Below are 22,140 nucleotides of genomic sequence, written 5' to 3' on the forward strand. Positions count from 1 at the left end.
GGAGACTTATGTATACCAAAGGTGGGAAAACACTGTTATTTAAGGGCTGGCTGTATGTCTAGCTGGAGTCTCACAATCTAATTCAACAACCAAAGCCAGTTCTGAGTAAACTGTTCTTTTTAAGTATAGAATAAACTAGCTGTGTGACCTAGGCTGAGTTATGTTAACCTCTTTGATTAAAGGATATTAATAATAGTACCTGACTCATAGTGCTGTGAGGATTAAATTGGGTAATATAGGTAAAGAGTAGTTAGCTTAGCACCTGATATGTAGATAATAGCCAACAAATGTTGACTATTATGAGTTTCTGTTTTCCCATATGTACTTTTAGACACAAGGTGGAAAAGAGCAATCTCAGGCATCTGCTACCAGATTACTGCAAGTAACTACAGGTAAGTTGTCCAAGACAGCACATTAGGCAATGAAGTGAAAAGGCCAGATGCAGAATTTGCACCTTTGAGTAAAAAGAGACAGACAGTCACAAGGAAGCTGGGAGGATGGGTCACAGCCTACTGTGCCACATGGGCTAGCAGAGGGCAGAGGCAGCTGGTTGAGGACGTCAAACCAAAATAAAGCAGAAGGTAAGCTTCGGGGCACTAGTGCCCACAGAGGAGGGACAGGCTGTGCTGCAGGAATGTGAGAAGCTGGGTGTTCCAGCCCTAGACCCAACTCTCTGCCTGTGTAAAGACCACAGGTGCCGTCCTAGACTCAGTCAGGTCCCAGGAGGCCTGTCCTGCTCATCAGACCCTCCAGTCTAAACCAAGCAAGGCTGCTCACTATTCTACTTCTCCTTTGTATTCTTATGAGTCTGCCTCTCTTTCTCTCTTTCCATCTGTGCCCTTTCTTCTGTTTTTTTCCACCACAGCCAAGCAGGCAGCCAGGTCACCACAAGTACCTCAGAAGGGGCTAGTGGCCAGAATAAGGTCAAAAGCCAGAAAGGCCACCGAGAGAGAGACTGCAGGCTGGAGAGTGGCTAACATTTGGTCAACCTGGAAGTAGGGTTTTGGATGGAGTTGGGAGAAGGTGGGAGAAGAAGAGGGCTTTCTCAAAGTAGCAGACTCCCTCAGCACACAGCCCAGTTCTATGAGCAGCCTAACTTTCCAAAGGCAAGCTTGAATGGCCACATGAACCCATGCTTCAGCCTGGGGGCCTGCCTGCCTGTAAAAGGGAGAGTCAGTATATGCCTCATTCAAGGACAAATCCGGATGCCAAATGACAGCCCTGTCAGCAATATTAAGACATTTCCCATGCGCTGCTTTCTAAGGCTTATCTGTAAAGGATGTCATGAAGTGTCTGTAGAACTGGCACTTTCTGAGCACCATTAAATTAATTTATTTGGCTCCTCTGCCTCAGAGCTTTCTCCACTAGGTTGAGTAAAGTCAACATCATGAAACTTAATAGTGTCTTACAAAGGGAACATATTAGGTCATAAGGGCTAGTGTTTTCTGTGTTCTACAGAATACTCCAATCAGCATCACCTTCAGACTTGCCTCTCTTTGCCAATGGCCACTACAAATGATAGAGATGCTTTCATTATACAACACAAACATAACAATAACACGCACTAGAAACACTCATCCAGATTATCTTTTACACTTGTGAGATGTAATATAAAAAAGAAAGAGACCATGGGAAGGGAAAGAGGGAGGAAGGGAGGGAAGGAAGGAAGAAAGGAAGGAAGGAAGGAGAAGAGAAGGGGGGGGAGGGGACATTGGATCAGGACTCAGGAGTTCAGTTCCAGCTGTGCCTCTTACCTTTAGGTCCCTGGGCAAGTCTCTTCCCCAGAGTCTCAGTTCACTCATATGCAAATGGAGAAAACACCTCCAAGCCTCTGGTAAAGATGAAATGATAATATATGGAAAGTACTTTGCACACTATATATCACTGCAGAATTTACATTTTATTTTTGCTCCAAGATGAAGTAACACACACACACACACAAAAGAGAGTTAAGATATAGATAGTGATTAATGCTCAAGACAACAGAGAAACTTTTGTCTGTTATTTTAAATGTATGGCTCAAGTAAAAGTGACCTCAGGATACAGAAAATATGTAGCACATTATTTTTTTCTTCCATACTTTCATCTTTATGTTATAGCTAACATCATTTCTCCTATTACAAATATTTCTTTTTTTCTTCTCACACACGTAAACCTATTCAGAGTGCATGATAGGTTTTCCAATATTATGAAAATCCCTTCCAAACACTTTATGATCTGCCACAGCTTATCTGGGAATGCTTTTCCTGCCACGTGCAGATCAAGGAGTCACTACAGGCTCGTTGACAAGAAGAAGCCTAATAGGCTCCTACAGAAATCCTGAAAGCTCCAGAGATACTGTTCATCTAAATTGGGAAGGGAAATGAACATGCACAGAGAACATTCTTCATACATTTCCAATGGGAGTGTTTGCTTATAATAGTACCATTAAAAAAATCCCACAGGAAATGAGCCCCCCCCCGCCATAAAATAAGATTCCCAGATTGAAATAGAGTTCATGAGATTTCAAGCATGTTTAATACTTAAAAGTGTTCTGAAATGGAAAGAGCTGCTCAAAATTTGCAGGCACTGAGAAAACACACACACACACACGCACACGCACACGCACACGCACACACGCACACACACAGGAGAGAGTCACGTTGCCAGTTAGAAAACCAGTGCTATAAGGAAGAAGAACAGGTGAAGTGTGGCAGCCATCATCTAATACAGGATCCTGTAGCAGACACCACTCTTGTTAGAATCTTGCCTCGGGGTCTTGGTCTTCCCTTGCTGAGCCACACTAAGGTGGAGGTGATAGGAGGTAGCTCAGTGCTGGAGTGGAGAGGTCCCTCAGGTGGGGCTCTGGGTCAGGCACATGACAGGGGGCACTGCTAGTGGAAGGCTGTGGAGCTTAGGGGCCAGTAGCCAGGGTATCCAAGCAAGGGGTAGTGGCAGCACAGAATGAACTTACTTGTGGACACAAGGAGAGTATCACAGGAAGCACCCCAAAATATCTAAGAGCACCAAGCAGTCAAGCGAAATCACATTAATAGAAATTTCCAGGGATCTATGTCCCTTCTTGCTGATATAGGACCTCCTGTCCCTCCAAAGTCACTCTCTGCTTAAGAATTTCTGCCAAATCCTGGTGGCCACTTGGGCCCTGCTATTCTGTCCCCAGTGCCCCAAACCGGTTCCAGTGCCCAAACGCCTAGTGGCCCAGGGTTCAGGGAGGGAGAATAGCAGTTTCTATTTTCTGTTACACTCCTTTAGAGTTGTCACAGCAGTGTTTTACATGGTTCAGAAAAAAAGGTCTTCAGTTTTTCATCATAGGGCATCATTCTCCCTGGGAACCAGTCCCTGCTAAGGTAGAGTTCTGGTCCGCAGCCTGTGCTCAGGTCTCCAATGACTCAGGTGGTATGGTTGGGCCCAGTTCATTATGTCTGGTGCTCTTTTCTGAGGATGACCTCGAACCTGCTGTGGCCCCTACTCAAGTTTGTCTTTCAGAGGCTCCTCAAGCAGAATGAAGATGGGTCTCTTGTAAGCAGGCCATCCCACCAGACTTTAAGACCTTTCCAGATACAGTGTAGACTCAAGATGGGAATCTCTGCCACCTGAAGCATGCCTCTTAACTCTCAATGATGTACAACCAATCAAGTTTACAGGGATATTCATCTTTTCCTGGGAATCCTGACTGGTTAGTACCCCCAGCTATCCAGAATGACCAGAATCTAGAGGTGGCTCTATGGTCTGAAAGGCACACTTTAAATGTTTAAATGTATATCTGAATGAGAGATTCAAAACACATGGGAACTCATGCTCACTGAATACTTATTGTGTGCCACATGCTGTGCACTCTTCTTCCAGCAACACAAGAAGTTGATATCAGTATCTCTATTTTACAGATGAGAACACTAAAACTCTTGGATATTAAGTCATCTGCTGAAAGTCACAAAAACAGTAAGTCAGGACTTATAAAATGCAGGTCTGCCAACTCTCAATCTATTCTATCATCAAACATTATTTTCCAAAATAATCTAGTTCAGTGTACTAGAGTACCTGAATACAAGTGTATCTAGCCTGTTTCTGAGCATCACCCATGCAAGGGCATACACATACGTACAAATCAAGCACAGAGATTGTAATTAAGCTCTTCTAACACTAGGCACGGTGACGATAAGCACCTTTAAACTAGGGCAGCCTTAATTTAGAAATAGGGTGAGATGGATAGTGACACAAGCCAACTTAATTGGCATCTTAATTCTTTTTAAGATCAAGAAGATCAAGTCACACTTAAAGCTTTCGAAACTGAGAATAAAATCATTGGCTTAGTTCTGACCTGGAAAAAAAATGTAGAGCTTCAACCACAGAGGCCCTGAATTAAGCAACATCTGCTTTGGTGGGAGTTGGAATACATACAGTTCATTCCACATGATCTGACTGCTCTGACTTTTGCTGGAATGAACAGATTTTAGAGTATCGATTGGTAGAAGCTCATTAGTGAGCAATAAATAATAAATGGTTACTGTTACTAGCCATAAAGTTTTTGTAGTTTGTTACACAGTATAACTGAGGTACTAGCTAACTGATACAGATAGTAACTTTCCTTTCTAGTGGTGAGATTGCCGCAAAATCTATTGCCAGACAATAAAATAACCACTCTGCTTAATTTTTCCCCCTAAAAATCCCAGGTTAAAAGATATGCCTTTATCTAGCAAACTTCTTTTTTTTAAACACAGAGAAACTATGTATTAGTTTTCTTTAGGAAAAAAATGGGTATGACAGGATGTGAAATTGGTAGTTTTGAATGAAGTGTCAAGATGCAATACATATAATATCTCAAAGCAGGGGTACAGATAAAGAGTGTATTTTCATATGAAAGCACCAAATAAAAATAAACAATTGGCACCAGATATTTATAAGACCCTCCAATGCTTACTTGCACTCAAGTATCAAAGGGTCACGGCAGGGTGGATGGTGCTTCCTTCTTTGTCCAGGTCTGGGCAGAGAGAGGGTCATGGGATCATTCAAAAAGCTTCAAACAAGTCAGAGAGGCTCAGTGCACTGCTGCCTGATTCTCATCCAAGAAATCTAGGGACCGAGGAGATAGGCTAACTGCCTGTTCCGATGGCAGTAAAGGAAAGCAGCTGCTCCTGCTGCATGGAATGGGGGCTGAGGGTTTGCCAGAGTCTTTCAAAAACAAAGTGGATCATAAGGGAGGGCCCACTGAAGCTGGTTCAAATCTTCCACAAACAGTCCAACTGGAAAAACGAAGCAATCCCAGCAGAAAGGGTCTGTGTGCAGGGCATCATCCAAATACCAAGGGGAGTGGCCAGTGGAGGAAAATGCATCACCTACACCAAGGAAAGTGCAAGAGAAAGTTCCCAGTGGGTGACTCTGAAGAATCCACATGGATCGCTTTTCCATGGCTGCATAACCAATAATCACAAACTCAGTGACTTAAAACACCCACAGATTAGCTCACAGTTCTGTCAGTTGAAGTCCACATGGCATGGCTGGGTTCTCTGCTCAGGCTCTCATGAGGCTGTGCTCTTGAGTGGAGCTTGGGATCCTCTTCCACATCCACCCAACTTGGGGGCAGAATTCAGTTCCTCACTACTGTAGGACTGGGGTCCCATTTCCTTCAGCATGGCCCACTCCTCTAAAAACCAGTCAGCTCCCTTCATCAAGGCCAGCAGTAAGTCATCTGCTGCTGCTTGTCATCTCTTTTAAGGACTCACCTGATTTGATCAGGCCCATCCAGGATAATTTCCCTTTTCGTGAACTGATTGAGGACCTTAATTACATCTGCCAAATCCCTTCACCTTTGCCATATAAACCTGAGAATGACTATCTAATCAGTCACAGCTGCCACCCACACTCAGGGGAAGGAATTATCTAGGTCATGTGTAACTGGAGGCAGGGATATTGGGGACCATCTCAGAACTCAATCTCATATACCATGAGAGCTCTAAATAGACAGCTATATGTGTATGGGGACCCAAAGACTGCAAACCACCCTGTGGCCTTGCCACACTCCTACTTCCCATACCCTCTCTCGTTGTATGATTTATCTTGGTTCAAATGCTGGAGGAAAGGTGGAAATGTGACAGAAGAAGGACAGATGGCCATACCTGCTCTCCAGACTCCTACCTACAGACACTGGCTCAGCTTGGGTGGAGATGGTGGTGGTAAGGGATATTACAGCTTTTAAGTACTCATCATTGATGCTGACCAAGGTGCTTTTTATTGTCTAAAAGTGAAGAGTCAGGGAAATGCCCGAACTTAACCAGGAAAGCTAAAGAACCCTTGTGGGAGACAAATAATGAAAATGTTTTTAAATTAACCCTTAACTCTTGCTTGACTTATAACTGTATAAAGAATTTACCTGAATGGTGGGTTTAGAGGCCACTTATTTTTCTCTTTTATGCTTTCTGAACTTTAAACACCTAATAAATATATTAAGCACATTTTTATATACTTTCCATATTAAGATAAACACTATAAAATATTATTTAGAAAAAAGTTGATCATGAGTTTCTTTAAAATTCCAAAAACAACAACAATACAAAATCCTTCTAGGACACACTGCTGGGATTTTAAGAGCCTGGGCTCATTTAAAGGAATAAAAAAGTCCTTTTGGATCAGATAAAGAAGACAAATCTAAACATTCAGGATACGGCTTTTGTGGTTGATGTTACATCATTTTGGTTCCTTTTTGCAGTGTGCAAGTTTCTACTTGAATGACATGGAGGAAGACTGGTATTTGGGAAGGTGCCATGTTCCATGACATGAAGCTAAGTAAGTCAGTCACATCTCAGAAAACACATCTTGTACGCACAGTAACTTTTACGTAGAATTAAACCCTCAGAACCACTCCCTGAAAACATGGCCTATCCAAGCATCTGGGAAAATAAGATAAATAAAAGGCATGCTGTTAAGCATATTTACATGATTAGGATATAACATAGTCTGCACAAATGTAAAAAATTGGTCTGTTGTAGAAGACTTTCTAGACTCCTTTATAGAGAATGTTCCATTTCAAGGGGCTGCCTGGCCAGTGGGATCAAAGGCTCTTTTGTTCTACATACCAGCAAGGCCTTCAAACAATCTGGTCAGAGAATTACGCAGCTTATTCAGGGAGTAAGAACTCTGTCTGGTGCAGCCAAGGCTGAAAAGTAAATTAGACAAGAATACTGAGGCATTTATACAAAAGAACCAGATTGGAAATATTTTCCTGTTTCAATACACTGCCTTTAGGGGGGAAATGATATAAGCAAACACAATCAGCAAGTAAAATTTGTGAGGGGCATCTTAGGAGCCAGGAGTTAAGTAAGAGCTTTAGGTGAGTTACTTCACCATAACCCTGGAAAGTAAAAACTAATATTGTTATCTAGCCTGCAGACAGGAGACCTAGACAAGACAAGTTCAATAACTTACCCACAGAAACAAAACCAAGCATTGGAGTTGATTATTCACCAGCCTTAGAGAAAACATGGATGGCTATTAAGTTTCAAATTGTATTTCCAGTAATGACTCTTGCTATTTTATAATAAAATATTTTCCATATTTCTCATTCTTATCCTAAGGCACCTCTCATATTTAAGATATTTTTATCCAAAACACAGAGTAAGTGAGCAATAGGGCTGAAGTAAACTCAGATGACTCGCAGTGGTAGGTTCACTAGAATGGACACTCGGGCAAGGACGGTTTCCAAATCAAAGCTCCTCCACACACCACTCATCACAAAACCGAGCAGTGACAGAGGGTGTAATCTTGTGGCTTCTGTGCCGCCTCCCAATTCCTGCCACTGGCAGTAAATCCAGCACAGGTACTCACAGAGCATATTACTAAAGACACTGTCAATTTGAAATCCCCTGGTTTGTTTTATTGTGTCCCATCTCTAATGACAGGAACATCCAAGAGCTCTTAATGACGACAGTATACTTTCCACAACAAGCTGATTTTCACACCTGTAGCAAATTACAAAATAGTCTAATCATGTAAATTTGCTTAACAAGAAGATAATTAATCTTCTCAACCAAATTTTCTAAACAAATATTCATAGTTAAGACACAGAACAATTCCATTTAGGAGGTTCAGAGAAAACACACTTGCTCTTTAAAGCAGATAGACACACTGGGATCTAAAATGCAGAGCATAGGGAAAAGATTCCGAGTTCTGCGTGGAGAGCACTGATCCATAAAAAGCAGATGAAGTCGGGTAAGAAAAGATACTTGGAGGGGAGGACAGAGAACAGAGAATGGTTATCTCAAGTTTGGCTTAAGAGAGGGAACCTATGAAGCTCCTAGGCAGGGTGGGCACACTGTCTTCCACACTCTAGGTTTCTTCCCACACTAGAAGTCATCTGTAGTACTCATGTTCTAGAAAATTAAAAAGCTTGAATATCCACATAATTTGTAAGGCTAGGCAGCGTGAGAAATTGAAAACAAGAGCATCAGTTAGAATAATGTCTCCTCCCAAACTGAGGTCACAGAACACGTGAGTTCCACAAGTTGCTAACGGGTCTTTTTCTAAAACAAAAAGGACTCCGGGGGTGCCTGGGTAGCTCAGTTAAGCATCCGACTCTTGATTTTGGTTCAGGTCATGATCCCAGGGTCTTGGGACTGAGCCCTATGTCAGGCCCCATGCTAAGCATGGAACTTGCTTAAGATTTTCCCTCCCTCCCTCTCTATCTCCTTCTGCCACTCTCCCCCACTCACGTGCATGCTCTCTCTCTAAAACTAAAAGAAGATAAATAAAAAAAAAAAAAGGATTCCATGGTTAAGTAGCTATGGAGATTCCTACACTAAACAAAGTTCAATAGTCCTTCTCAGGACACTCAACAGACTCATGTGAATGAGGAATCTTTCAGCAGAGGAATAGGAGCAGGGCCAGGGGGCGACCACGGGGGTGGGGGTGCACATATTCCACTACCCACATCCTCTCTATTTTTTGACAAGGACAATTCCTGTCATTTTAATCTCATTCAAGTTCCATGTGAAAACATTTTTGAGCTGCCTCTTCTGAGTCACCTGTCCTAAAGAGTAGCTGCCCCTAGAAGCTTCCTGTGTAGCATTCTTGAGCAGGTAAGCATGTACAATGTCCCCAACCTTGTCTGAATATGGAACTTCCTTTGTCAAAAGACACCTACTAATATGTTAGTCAACAGAATACTAAAGATATGTGAAATGCCTTGAAAAAAAGACGGGGCGCCTGGGTTGCACCCAGTTGGTTAAGTGTCTAACTCTTAATTTCAGCTTAGGTCATGATCTTGCAGTTTGTGAGTTTGAGCTCTGTCAGTGTGGAGCCTGCTTGGGATTCTCTCTCTCCCTCTTTCTCTGCCCCTTCCCCTGTGTTCTTTCTCCTTCTTTCAAAATAAATAAACTTAAACAAAATTTAAAGATATGTGAAATGCCTTGAAAAAAAGACGGGGTGCCTGGGTTGCACCCAGTTGGTTAAGTGTCTCTCTTTTTTTTTTTAATGTTTTATTTATTTCTAGGAGAGAGAGAGAGAGACAGCATGAGCAGGGGAGGGTCAGAGAGAGAGGGAGTCACAGATTGAAACAGGCTCCAGGCTCTGAGCCGGCAGTCAGCACAGAGCCCGACGCGGGGCTCGAACCCACGAACCGCGAGATCATGACCTAAGCAAAAGTCGGACACTTAACCGACTAAGCCACCCAGGCGCCCCAAAGTGTCTAACTCTTAATTTCAGCTTAGGTCATGATCTTGCAGTTTGTGAATTTGAGCTCTGTCAGTGTGGAGCCTGCTTGGGATTCTCTCTCTCCCTCTTTCTCTGCCCCTTCCCCTGTGTTCTTTCTCTTTCTTTCAAAATAAATAAACTTAAACAAAAATTTAAAGATATGTGAAATGCAGTTTAGCAAAACTCAGACTAGAGATATTAAGATGATGGCTGTTCTTCTCTGTCCCCACTACTATTCTAGGTTCATGTTTCTCTGCATCATGAAATGGCAACTGGGCCACTTTCTGGTGATCCCCAAGGACAGTATTTGGCAGACTTGGTAAGCTGCCTCCAATAAAAAGTTAAGAAAATTAGACTCATTCTCATGAATTTCGCTGAGGAATTATAGTAACTTACTTCATTGCCCAAGTCCCTAATAAGTGAACTTTCAAGGAGAACTGGCAAACTGTAAGGCCTTTAGAAGACACTTATGGTTAAGAACTATTCTGTTTTTGGGGTGCCTCGGTGGCTTAGTTGGTTAAGTGTCCAAACTAGGCTCAGGCCATGATCTCGCAGTTTTTGAGTTCAAGCCCTGTGTCAGGCTCTGTGCTGATGGCTTAGAGCCTGAAGCCTGCTTCCAATTTTGGGTCTCCCTCTGTCCCTCCCCTACTAATGCTCTGTCTGTCTCTCTCAAAAATAAATATTAAAATCCTATTTTTTAAAAAAGAACTATTCTGTCTTCCAACAGAATACACTCACACAGTTTCTACTCTTTTTAATGTGTATTCATTACTGAAGTGCACCTGTAGCTATGGGCACATCTTATTTTACCTAGTGAATTCCAAGTATGTTTTAAATATCAAGCTCTTTTCGGTAACAGTATCCATTTTATACAACAGTGCTTAGTTATAAATGTCCTTAGAACAACTTGGGAGCTCATGAAAATGATAAGTCTATGCAAACTGGCAGTATTTAACAGTAATAATATGAGATATGATAGAAATGTTCATTTCTGCTTTTAGAAGGATATTAAGTCTTTTTGGAAGAAGCCAAGTCTCCCTTGAGGAAATCAATCAAAAGAAGGAAAATCTGGGGTGCCTGGGTGGCTCAGTCGGTTAAGCACCTGGCTCTTGATTTCAGCTCAGGTCATGAGCTCATGGTTCATGGGACTGAGCCCTGTATTGGGTTCAGTGCTCACAGTGCAGAGCCTGCTTGAGATTTTCTCTCTCTCTGCCCCTCCCTTGCTCTCATGCATTCTCTATTCTCTCTCTCTCAATAAAATTAAAATTAAAGAAGGAGAACCCAAGGCAAGGCAGACAAAGGAAGTGGTGAGGCTGACTCCCTATGGTAAACCAAGGACAATATGCCACACTGACTCCAAATGTTTCTGGAACTAGAAGAATGATAGTCTCCATATCTGGCAATACAGTGAATGAGATCCCCAGATTTGCCCTCTGATGGAAACAATTAAAGTGCTAAATAAAATAAAATGAACAATCTTTTTAAAAAATTTTTTATTGTGTTTATTTATTTTGAAAGAGAGAGAGAGCGAGAGAGCGAGAGAGTGAGAGAGAGCACAAATAAGAGAGGGGCAGAGAGAGAGAAGGAGACACAGAATCCGAAGCAGGCTCCAGGCTCTGAGCTATCAGTGCAGAGCCTGATGCAGGTCTCAAGAACCCACAAGCTGTGAGATCATGACCTGAGCCAAAGTCAGTCGAGCCACCCAGGTGCTCCAAATGAACAATCTTCAAANAGCGAGAGAGCAAGAGAGTGAGAGAGAGCACAAATAAGAGAGGGGCAGAGAGAGAGAAGGAGACACAGAATCCGAAGCAGGCTCCAGGCTCTGAGCTATCAGTGCAGAGCCTGATGCAGGTCTCAAGAACCCACAAGCTGTGAGATCATGACCTGAGCCAAAGTCAGTCGAGCCACCCAGGTGCTCCAAATGAACAATCTTCAAAATAGAAGTAAAAAGGCTAGCGATACTCAGAAGCTAAGTGAAAGCAGGTACTCAGGGAGTCAATGAGCACTGATGGTTTTCACCTAAAAAGTATTTGCTAACACGATATATTTGAGTTTCCATTTTAATGACTCTTGCAGCACAGGAGACAAAAGCCTAGGCAGGGCATTTCCACTGTGGAAGTCCAACAATAAACACTGCTATGGGATAAAACTGGGTCTCTTGAGATATGCTCAGTGTAATGGTGAATTGGAAATAAACCCATCCCTGTGCCCATCTTACCCCAGTGGCCTATATTGAAAATTATTATTCTTGAGTAGATGGTAAAACAATCTCCCATGAGAATTTATAACCCTAAGCTTGCCGTTAGGCAGGTTTATAACCTAAAATCATACTTTCTGGGTGAGTCAAAAATACTCAAGCCTATTAAGAGAAAATTGTCAAAAGCTAAGGATATTTGACATTTGGTGGATATTAATGCAAGTAGCCCCTGATAGAACCCCCTTCAATATAGGCCTCAGGAATGACCATAGACATAGTTCTTAAGAAATACAAGCTCACAGGGGCGCCTGGGTGGCTCAGTCGGTTAAGTGTCCGACTTCGACTCAGATCATGATCTCACGGTTCGTTGGTTCGAGGTCTGCATCGGGCTCTGTGCCGACAGCTAGCTCAGAGCCTGGAGCCTGTTTCAGATTNGAAATACAAGCTCACATTAAAACACACACACACACACACACACACACAATACAAGTAACAAGCAAAGCACCACAAGTGAGAGTCAGCAAAAGGACAGAAAGCTGAATGAGACTTGCAAAGATTTCAGGTAAGGAAAAGCAAAGTAAGTATGTTTAATATCTTTTTAAAAAAAGAGAAAGGAATGGAAACTTTATATAAGGAGCCAGACACAATTTTAAGAAATGACCAATCTAAATTGAAAAAAAAACAAACCCAAAACTTCTACAATGAAAATACAGTAACTTAAATACAAACTTATTGCATGGTTTTAATAACATATTAGTCATAGCTGAGCAGTGAATTAATGATTTATCCAGAATGTAGTAGAGAAATACGAAGACATGGGAAATACAGAGGAGAGATAAGAGACATGGAAGATAGAGTGAGAAAAATTAACATTCAGGAGAGGAGAAATAAGAACAATATAGAGACAATATTTCAAGAGATAATGGTTCCTGGAAGACACCAACTCATAGATTTGGGAATCTCACAAAATTCAGAGAAGAGAGTAAAAGGTCAGGGGAGAAGGAAAAGGGGAGAGAAAGAAGAAAGAGGAGGTAAGAAAAAAGAAAAAGAAAAAGAAAGTAACAGAATATCACATATAAAGATCTTTAAAAAACAGCCAGAGAGAAAAACTATTCCACTTGTGGGCTGCTCCCTACAAGTATAAACAACACTTTCTTTCCAGGGGCCCCATACATGCCTCCAAGACTATACACCTCCAAGACAGGTATTCATCTGCCAGCTTCCCCAAAATACAGTGATTTGAACTTTAGTAGTGATCATAAGAGATCATTTGAAGGTTTAAGGAAATACCCCCAGTAGATCACGTAAACCTCAGGCAACTGCGGATCTCTCTCCAAAATGAAGCTACCCTTGGTTACACAGAGGAGCTCTTGAAGGAATAACTGATTCATTATTAACGTGCATCCTGCAGGTAATGAGCATCTTACAAAAGGAGTCATCTGAAAAATGGAACAAAATCTGTCCCTGAACTTAGTGATCAATGGTTTCTTGGTTCTGGAAGGCACTGGGATGGTTTCAGTCTCAACTCACTGAGCATGGTTGCTATGGGTGACAGACTTGCCCTGGCCTCTTAGGCCAAGGCAATCTGTGTAATAACTGACCCACCGTGTCATTCCCAGATAAATGCCTCAGGGCACATGGAAAGGTCAACAGAGAAATGTAAGGAAAAATCACCTGACTTTCTTAGGTAGACTGATGGTTTAATGGGATTTCTTCAGCTGGTTGGGTCTGGGATCCTGAGGGTCAAGGCTGAGGTCATTATTGCAGGTTGGTCTTGTTCTGTTGATAACAACCTTAATTAAATGCTGTACAAAACAAATTGAATGGATTTGGTTCCCAGCCTTTGTCATGATCAATAGAATAGTGTACTCAGGGGAAATTTTCCCAGAAGCCAAGCAGGTGTAGAAACAACAGGTGGATATTATTGGAAAACAGTTCTCCATGGGTCTCTTGTGGTTTTGCACATCTTGTGAGCAGAGGCACTAACGGCCCTTTGTTCTGGGTTATCATTTCAAGAATGTCTGTATAGGTAGCAACCTTGCAAGATAAAGACAGTGTCTCTCTCTGCAGCCAAGGGCAAGTCTGTTTACTTCAGTAAAATAAAAGATGTATTCCCCTCCAAACTAAAGGAAGGGCATGCTTCCTTTATAATGCCCTTATATAATGTCATTATAAAAGATTTGTATTCCCTAAGCTCAGGGACTAATTCAACTCATTGCATATGCATCCATCTGGGCCCATTGGCACCCCAGTGGGACATGGGGCAAGGAGAAATGAGGCAAATATGCTGATGCTCATGCTGCTTGTTATTCTAGAAGTAACAGAGTCCTTTGTTGCTAATCCAGGAGTCTCATGTCTTCTGCCAGCATCCATAAAACTGGCAGGCTAAACTGTTAGTTTGCAAGTAAGCTAGAACCTCAGACACTTCACAGATCTTGACTTAAACAACCTAAAAGAAAATGGGCAAAAAACTTGAAGATGTAATCCTCAGAAAAATCAGGATAGCCAATGAACATACCAAGTAGACGAAACTACAGCTCCAACTGAGTGATTATTTCACAGTGAAAAGTCTAACAAAAATTGAAAAGTCTCACAATATCCAATGTTGGTGAGGACAGGAAGAAACTCAACACTTAGACACTGCTGGTGAAAGTATATACCTTGGTTCATAACTCTGGAAAATAATTTGGCCTTTCAGTACAATTGAAAGTGTACAAATCCCATGACCTAGCAATTTCATTCAAAGATGATATACTGAATCCCTTGCACATATGCACCATTAAATCAGTACAAGAAAATTTATGCCAGTATTGTTTGCAATAACAAAACATTTAAAGCAAATCACATATCTACCACTGGGAGAATGTACATAGCCACTTGTGGCATATTTATATGGGAGAATACCACACATGCAGCAATACGGACTGATGTCAGAAACATATTGAAAAATAAAGTTGAAAAGAGCCCAGAGCAGGCACACACAAGATAGGGAAGGCAGGGGTAACAGTCTTCTGCTTCAACCAAGTGATGGGAACATGAGTGTCCACTGCACTGTGATGTTCCTCAATACCTCACAATATATTACAAATACGTGCTTGTAAGAAGCCATTTTTAAAAAGGGATGCTAATGCCTGAGAAGCACAGGTTGATGACAGGCCATTTTCCTTCAAAAAAAAAAAAAAAAAAAAAAACCCAAAAAAAAAAAAAAAAAAGAAAACCCAAAAAACAAAACAAACAAACAAACAAACAAAAAAAACACCATTCAGCATTCAAGATGCATCACCAAGGCCTTTTACTCACAGTGAGTTGCCACATTCCAGAGGTACCAAATCTAACCCCATTTTACAGAAATTCTTCTAGAGTTTAGAAAACTTCTTAGGATCAAAATACATTGATACTCTGAAATATGATCTCTGAACCAAAAATAATGTCAATTTGAAGTACTGCTCTGTTGGTTTTCCTAAACCAACTTAAATTTACAATGCTACCTGAATAATAAAGAGCCCAACTATATAAGCGTGTGTCTGCGAAGAGTCTTGGTGTCACCGAGAGACAGAGTTCTATCTACACCCTCGGACTGCTACAAATCATACCCTCAAATGCAACTTCCCAGGAAGAAGACATACTAGATCAGCACTGTAGCTCTTCAGCTTAAGAGACTGAAGTGATGAGTGAACAAAGATGGGAATGCCTAGGGCGGCACAGATCTACAGCCTTCCGTAAAAGATGAGATCTTCAGAACACCCTCAAAAGAGATCATGCATGATTTTACTGCTAGAGGGGCTGCTATAAAGATTCAATCTTAATAGAACATTTATGGTAACATGTATTTGCAACACCCTCAGTATTTCCACCTTCAGTCTGGGGGGTGGGCAGGGAAAAAGGAAGCAATCTAAATAAATCTTGATATAGGTCCAAAGACCCACAATTTTTTTTTCTCACATATGGAGACTTTTAGGAATCAAAATATTTCAGCTTGCTTATGAAACATTCACCATAAAATGCAAATAAATACCTCAAGCAGTAGTGATCTAAATATAATTTAAACATGTTTTTGGCCCTACAGATCTTGTATCATTGTATGATTTTTTAATCTTTTTAGGTCCAAAGAAAAGTAAAACAGAAACCATTGTTAAGTGATGGGAATTTAACATTTGAATTTATAAGTCTACTGAGATTTCTTCAAGAGATTGGTAAAACATGAGAGGACCTTCATCAGTGTTGTACATTAGCATCTGTACTCTCCAGAAAATCTGCCTAAATGTCTTATCAATGGCTTGCTTTGTCTGACAATTTAAAGTTTATTTCTTTATCTTGGATTCTACATGCTTTCAGTTTTTTTTTTAAGACTGTCATCCTATAGCTGCAAGGCTTCTAAGACAAAGTTAGCTTTTATAGTTACATTCAAATGGAAATGCTAGAGCAATCCTCCACTTCTAGGACCAGAATCCTGTTTGTCTCCATTTGCTATATATTTGGAGGCTTTACAAAAAGCAAAGTCAGCACTACTCATCTTTCTTTCCCTCACACCCATAGGCAGCTCACCATAGATTTGGGTTTATCTGAAACAGGCTCTGGTGAAACAGAAGAGTACACCTCCATAAGGGAAGACTATTTACACTGTCCTCCACCATTTGTGTTCTGTCTCTAACAACAGTCAACTCTTCAACACTCATGCAACTTAATTAATTCTTTTTTAAAAAAAATTAATGTTTATTTTTGAGAGAGATAGAGACAGAGCATGAGCAGGGAGGGGCAGAGAGAGAAGAGAGGGAGACACAGAATCTGAAGCAGGCTCCAGGCTCTGAGCTGTCAGTACAGAGCCCGATGTGGGGCTCGAACTCATAAGCCATGAGATCATGACCTGAGCTGAAGTCTGATGCTTAACCACTGAGCCACTCAGGCGCCCCACTTTCTAACTATTTAAACATCATAAATATATCCATGAAGAGAAAAGTTGCCCACTCACTAAAATATTGTCAGTGCTGAGCCCACAGTAGTAACAGGAGAGAAAAATGAGGTTTTGGCTAATATGCCTTCCAATTCTGGCACATAGTAATGTTATAGTTTGCTGCTTTGAAGAATCTTTTTATCCTGCTCCTCTATAAACAGCAAGATGAGGTATATTTGAACAGATAGCTTAAACTTGGAACCTGCTCACTGGGAAACTGGAAGAGGCTATAACAGAAACACAGGCCTGGGTTTCATCTCTGGGCTGATGTATGCTCTGAGAGCATCAATCTGCACTGGTTAAATCTGATTCTAGAATCTCACAGTTATTGCTGCTCAAAGTAAAATTTAAAGTACCAAGTGGACCCATAGCTTCTTCAAATGAATTTACATAAAGATACAAACAGTAACTTGAAATAGAGTCAAGATTCAATTAGGGATACCATGGCCATACTGGACCAGCTCCATCTCTATTTTGTACTCCAGAATCTGGGTTATTCTGTCACTTAGGTCCACCTAACTCAGATATCTGTTTAATTAAACAAGAATGGGGTATTTGACTCTGGACTTCTTAAAGGGAGGGAAGGAGAAAGGAAATGGAACTAATAGTTGTTGATATCTATTATGTATTAGAAATTGTGCTCAGTGACTTTTTTGCATTCATTTAATTCCCACATAATTCCATGAAATCCATTTATTAGCTTATTGTATAGATACAGAAACTGAGGTTAAAAGAAAGTAAGTTAACTCTATTTAGGTCATATACTTGCTCACGGAGGGATAAGGATTCAACCCAGGACTTCAGCACTCCAGAGATATTATGGACTCTTTGAAAACAGGTGGATCCATATTACAGAATGAGAGCTATGTATGCTTTACTAAAAGTAAACGTAGAAGTTAATACATGCAACATGCTATAAGTGAAATAAAATAGTAATTACAATCTCTTCACCTTCCCATTTAGAAAACGGTGAAACCAGTGCAGGTAAGAGACATAACTCTGACACTGTGTGAATCATTCTCTTTTCATCACTCCAGCTGCCTGTATTTATCCATAATGACACCCTGTGAGCCTTATAGCTGAAAAATCCTTTACTATTTTCTGTTGTGAATTCCCAACGTGTCTACAATTTCTACAAGTTCTGACTTTGAATAAGAGTCTTCATCAACTGGACTTTTTTTTTTTTTAATTTTTTTAATGTTTATTTATTTTTGAAAGAGAGAGAGACAGCGTGAGCAGGGGAGGGTCACAAAGAGAGGGGGTCACAGACTCTGAAACAGGCTCCAGGCTCTGAGCTGCCAGTCAGCACAGAGCCCGACGCGGGGCTCGAACCCACGAACCGCGAGATCATGACCTAAGCGAAAGTCGGACGCTTAACCGACTAAGCCACCCAGGTGCCCCTTCATCAACTGGACTTCTAAACTCTCTTCATGTTGCAAACTTAAAAGGATAAGCTGATGTACACCAGGTTAGGATACACCTTTCACTGTTACTTTGGACTGACAGGTAATCTATAAATATCCTTTAACATACTCTAGTGAAATCAAAGTGTAACAAGGCTCAAGACCCTGACATTTTCTACCTGGCAAGAAAACTCAGCAAAAGTTCTTCAAGCTCACAGAAAACAGATCCCATGAACTGATGATGATTAAGAAAGCTGAAAGGTGATAGTCTGAGCTATCCATCAGTTAATGTGGGTCCAATGCCTACAACCTCTAAGGAGCATCTGAAGCTCCTTAAGTTTTAATTTTCCCTAATGAAAAAAGGGAAAGAGGCACATAATTTACCTACTTAACTATTTCTGTACTGCAAACAAACAAAAGTTTCATGAAGGAAAAAGTTGCCCACCCACAAAAAATATCTTGTGTTTAGCTCACAGTAATAATGTGGAAAATATGACTTGTCTTCTGCTGTCTAAATGCTTTCTGAGACATTAAACAAGTTACATTCCAGAAACTAGTACCAGACTGAATAGAACCATGTAGCAGGAATGTACAGAGATCATAGCCCCTTCAGGACCACCTCTGTGACCTCAGGGCAAGACTATCCAGAAAAACCACAAAATGTACGGCAGAGTAGGATGATTTGTTAATCAAACCATAAACATTTACAAACCCTGCAAGATCCTGTTCTGGTGCTGAGCAGGCCCCTCTGGGCAGTTTGGGTCCTCATTAGTTTAAAGAATTGCTGCTGGGCTACTTGCGTCTGTAGTAGTCAAATAGGAGCCACTCTTATCATCTGATAACTCAGAGCACAATCTCTGAAGTCCAAATGCAGTAAGAGAAGATGGGATGTTTTCCCGAGGGTAATATGTAGGTCAAAAGAATTTTATTTTTCAGTATTTATGCCAAGTAATCTATGTTGTCAAAGTTATCTTCAAGCAAAATTTGACAGTCCAAAATATTACAGTCAATGGGAATTTGACTTAAAATACCCAGGACAGTATTTGAACCTAATTAACCCTCAAAAAATAGATGGAAAATTTTAAATTAAATTAAAGATGCAGTTATGGTTAACTAGAAATGGAAGGAGGCAGAATACTAGGAAAAATCAATCTCCAATTTTCTCAAGTTAAATGCCGTAGTCATTAGTTTTCTAAGACTGTTGAAGCAAGAATTGATCAAGGCAATTTAACACAGTAACTATGAACTACATAAAATTAGTCAATGAATCTAAGGAAGTATGAATCCAGCATATAAACGACAAAAGTGGCAAACCTATCATGGACATAACACACATTCAAAAGCATCAACATTTGAAAGGAACACAGCATCAAAAGTGAGTACCCTACCTTTTCTACTTCAGAAGCTCATGGTAAGTGCCTTACAAAACCCATGCAGAGCATTCCTGATTCAGAATATTTTCTTACAAAGTTATTCATAAGAAACAAGGCCATGGATGATAAGGTAACTAGTAAGTACACAGATATCTAAAAAGATCAATCCTATATTGTAACTCTAGGGAACATCTCTTATTTTAATCAGGTAGTTTATGCCACAAAAGATGTGCAGCTGAGGGGTTAAAAAATGGTATAGCTAGGGGAACTGGGTGGTGGCTCAGTCAGTTAAGCAACTAACTTCATTTTGGCTCAAGTCATGATCTCAAGGTTTGTGAGATCAACCCGCATGTTGGGCTCTGTGCTGACAGCACGGAGCCTGCTTGGGATTCTCTCTCTCCTGCTCTCTCTCTGCTCCTCCCCCATTCAGGCGCTCGCTCTCTCTCTCTCTCTCTCTCTCTCAAAATAATTAAATAAACTTTTAGAAAATGGTATAGCTAAAATATATAGACACATTTCCTTATTAAGTCTATATTCATCCCAGAAGTCCAATGTAAGAGACAATCATCAAAAGAAACAGAAGCAAATCACATTTAAAAATACAACACTATGGTTTGCCATCCAAACCATTTTAGATAAACACAATGACTGGTAGAAGAGAATCCAAAGAACTTTAGTGAGAAGCAGTGAAAGTACTCCTTGTTATAAATTTAACTTCAACGACCAAGAAATGTCTTCAACTAAATGCATAAGCAGTCACAATAATGTACACTCCAGATGTTTTATACCGTGCAGTCTCTGGAACATCTTTCCCAGTGCCAATGACAGTAAAGACAGATTATTTGGGGCAGTTCCTAATACAGTCTGATTTGCAGGAGTTAAGTCAAGCAAAGAAAAGGGAGGCTAAGGTCTTTTCTTTGTTTTAGGTCTAGGAAGTTTTACTCTTGAGAGCCAATACTTCCTAACACAGCATGTTTAAAAAGAGACAAATACTGCTGGATGGGGTTCTGGTAACTATGCTTTATGCCTTTCATATCAGTGGGTCAAAATCCAGTTGCTCACTTTCCCATCCCAATATTTCCAAGTCAGTCCTCTATGAAAATCTTGTCCCCTCAGGAGATCACAGGATTCATGATACATATTTTCTTTACCCATAATTTTTGAAAAGCATGCCTATTTTGGAGTGAACTGCTAGCTGTGTGATTATTTTTGAGAATATTCTGCTTTCTCTTTTCAGAAGCAGGATTAAAAAGCACAGTAGAGAAGAGGCCTTCTGAACCTGTCCAGTTTTCTCCTCTTTGTTCCTTGGGCTACACTCAGACCATTCCTCACAGATCCTTTTTGTAAAGACACAAGCGACAGAAGACTGACAGTTTCCATGGGTAACTCAATCCAGGCTCAAAGGACCTTGCTCTCAGAAATTATTTCCATTTCCCCAACCTCAGTGTGTTAGCTTTCATTTGGAGGACCTAACTTCAGTTCTGTGCTTCCCAAGTATATGAAATAACCCCTTTAGCACCACATCTATACCTCTTCCCTATTTTTTTCCCCTCTTCAAGCTGTATCTCCCTCATCCTTTAGGCTGCAGCCCCCACCCTCAGTTACAGAGATGGAGAGGTACTCACCAGGCTTTGGGTGTGCACCTCACAAGGTGCTGCCACTTGTCACTATATATCAGGAAAGCTAACCCAGTTGTCATAACCTTTCCTCAGAGGTCTCCTCTTCCAACCTTTAACCATCTTTATGTGATTTTCTTTTGAAGTCTTTCTAAAGTGCACCTATACTGTACAATCAAATCATCTTAGGGCTGGAAGAGAGACTGTAAAGTCATTCAGGCTTTTACAGTGGGGAAAACTGAGACCCAAAGGGGCTGAAAGTCTTCCAGCTGATTGCTAGATTTTACTGATTCTAGTTTCAACTATAAGTTGCGATTCCTATTCCTATGAAACATATTACCTGTTCTGTTCAAGATGTGAGTACAGGCTATCCTGTATCCTTTTCAGATATAAAAAAATACTTTAAATAACACCGTTCCCAAACAACACAGTTCAATTTCAATTATCAGAGTATACTGACTATGAGTAATTGCACAGAGTACAACTCTACAGCTTGCTCTTTAGTCCAGAAATCACTATGTAAATAACAGCTAAGCATCATGATCAGTAACCAATCACACATCACTTCCTTCAAAATCTGCTAGTGACTGGTCACCACACAGCTGTTATTTACACATAAACAGCAAAGGGTGTAGTTGTGTTGTGTCCTGTGTCCCAGGGGTACATACATAGCATTTTACAAATATGGGTAATCAGAAGAGAGAACCAGCCAACAAAGATAAAAGGAAATACAAAGTGATAATGCTGGAAGTGAAATTTGAGTCTATCATAAGTGGAGGTATAGAAGGAATCACTGATGGTGGGAAGTGTAACCCTCCAATGCTACTCTAGACTTATGATATGCAGCTAGAAAAACTCAATGAAGGCAAACCTATGGACGTAAAGGAGGAAAGTAGTTGTGAAAAAAGGATAAGGTTGA

General features: G+C 40.8%; 1 protein-coding gene across 16 annotated transcripts in view; it reads right to left on the minus strand.

The window, feature by feature from the left end:
* LDLRAD4 (low density lipoprotein receptor class A domain containing 4) overlaps positions 1–22,140 on the minus strand; it is a 433,421-nt gene that overhangs the window by 107,634 nt on the left and 303,647 nt on the right. Inside the window, exon 1 of one of the 16 annotated variants that reach the window (XM_077778124.1) lies at positions 13,553–13,573. The exons of 13 other annotated variants lie outside the window; for them this stretch is intronic. The gene's annotated coding sequence lies outside the window, so the exon portion shown is untranslated. Of the gene's footprint in view, positions 1–1,754; positions 1,832–4,918; positions 4,938–13,552; positions 13,574–22,140 lie in introns of those variants that run through there. 2 more of the 16 variants (XM_077778125.1, XM_077778121.1) reach the window with 2 other exon arrangements.

Source organism: Crocuta crocuta, unplaced genomic scaffold (assembly GCF_008692635.1).
Source record: "Crocuta crocuta isolate KB4526 unplaced genomic scaffold, BGI_CrCroc_1.0 scaffold26, whole genome shotgun sequence".
Classification (NCBI taxonomy): domain Eukaryota; kingdom Metazoa; phylum Chordata; class Mammalia; order Carnivora; family Hyaenidae; genus Crocuta; species Crocuta crocuta.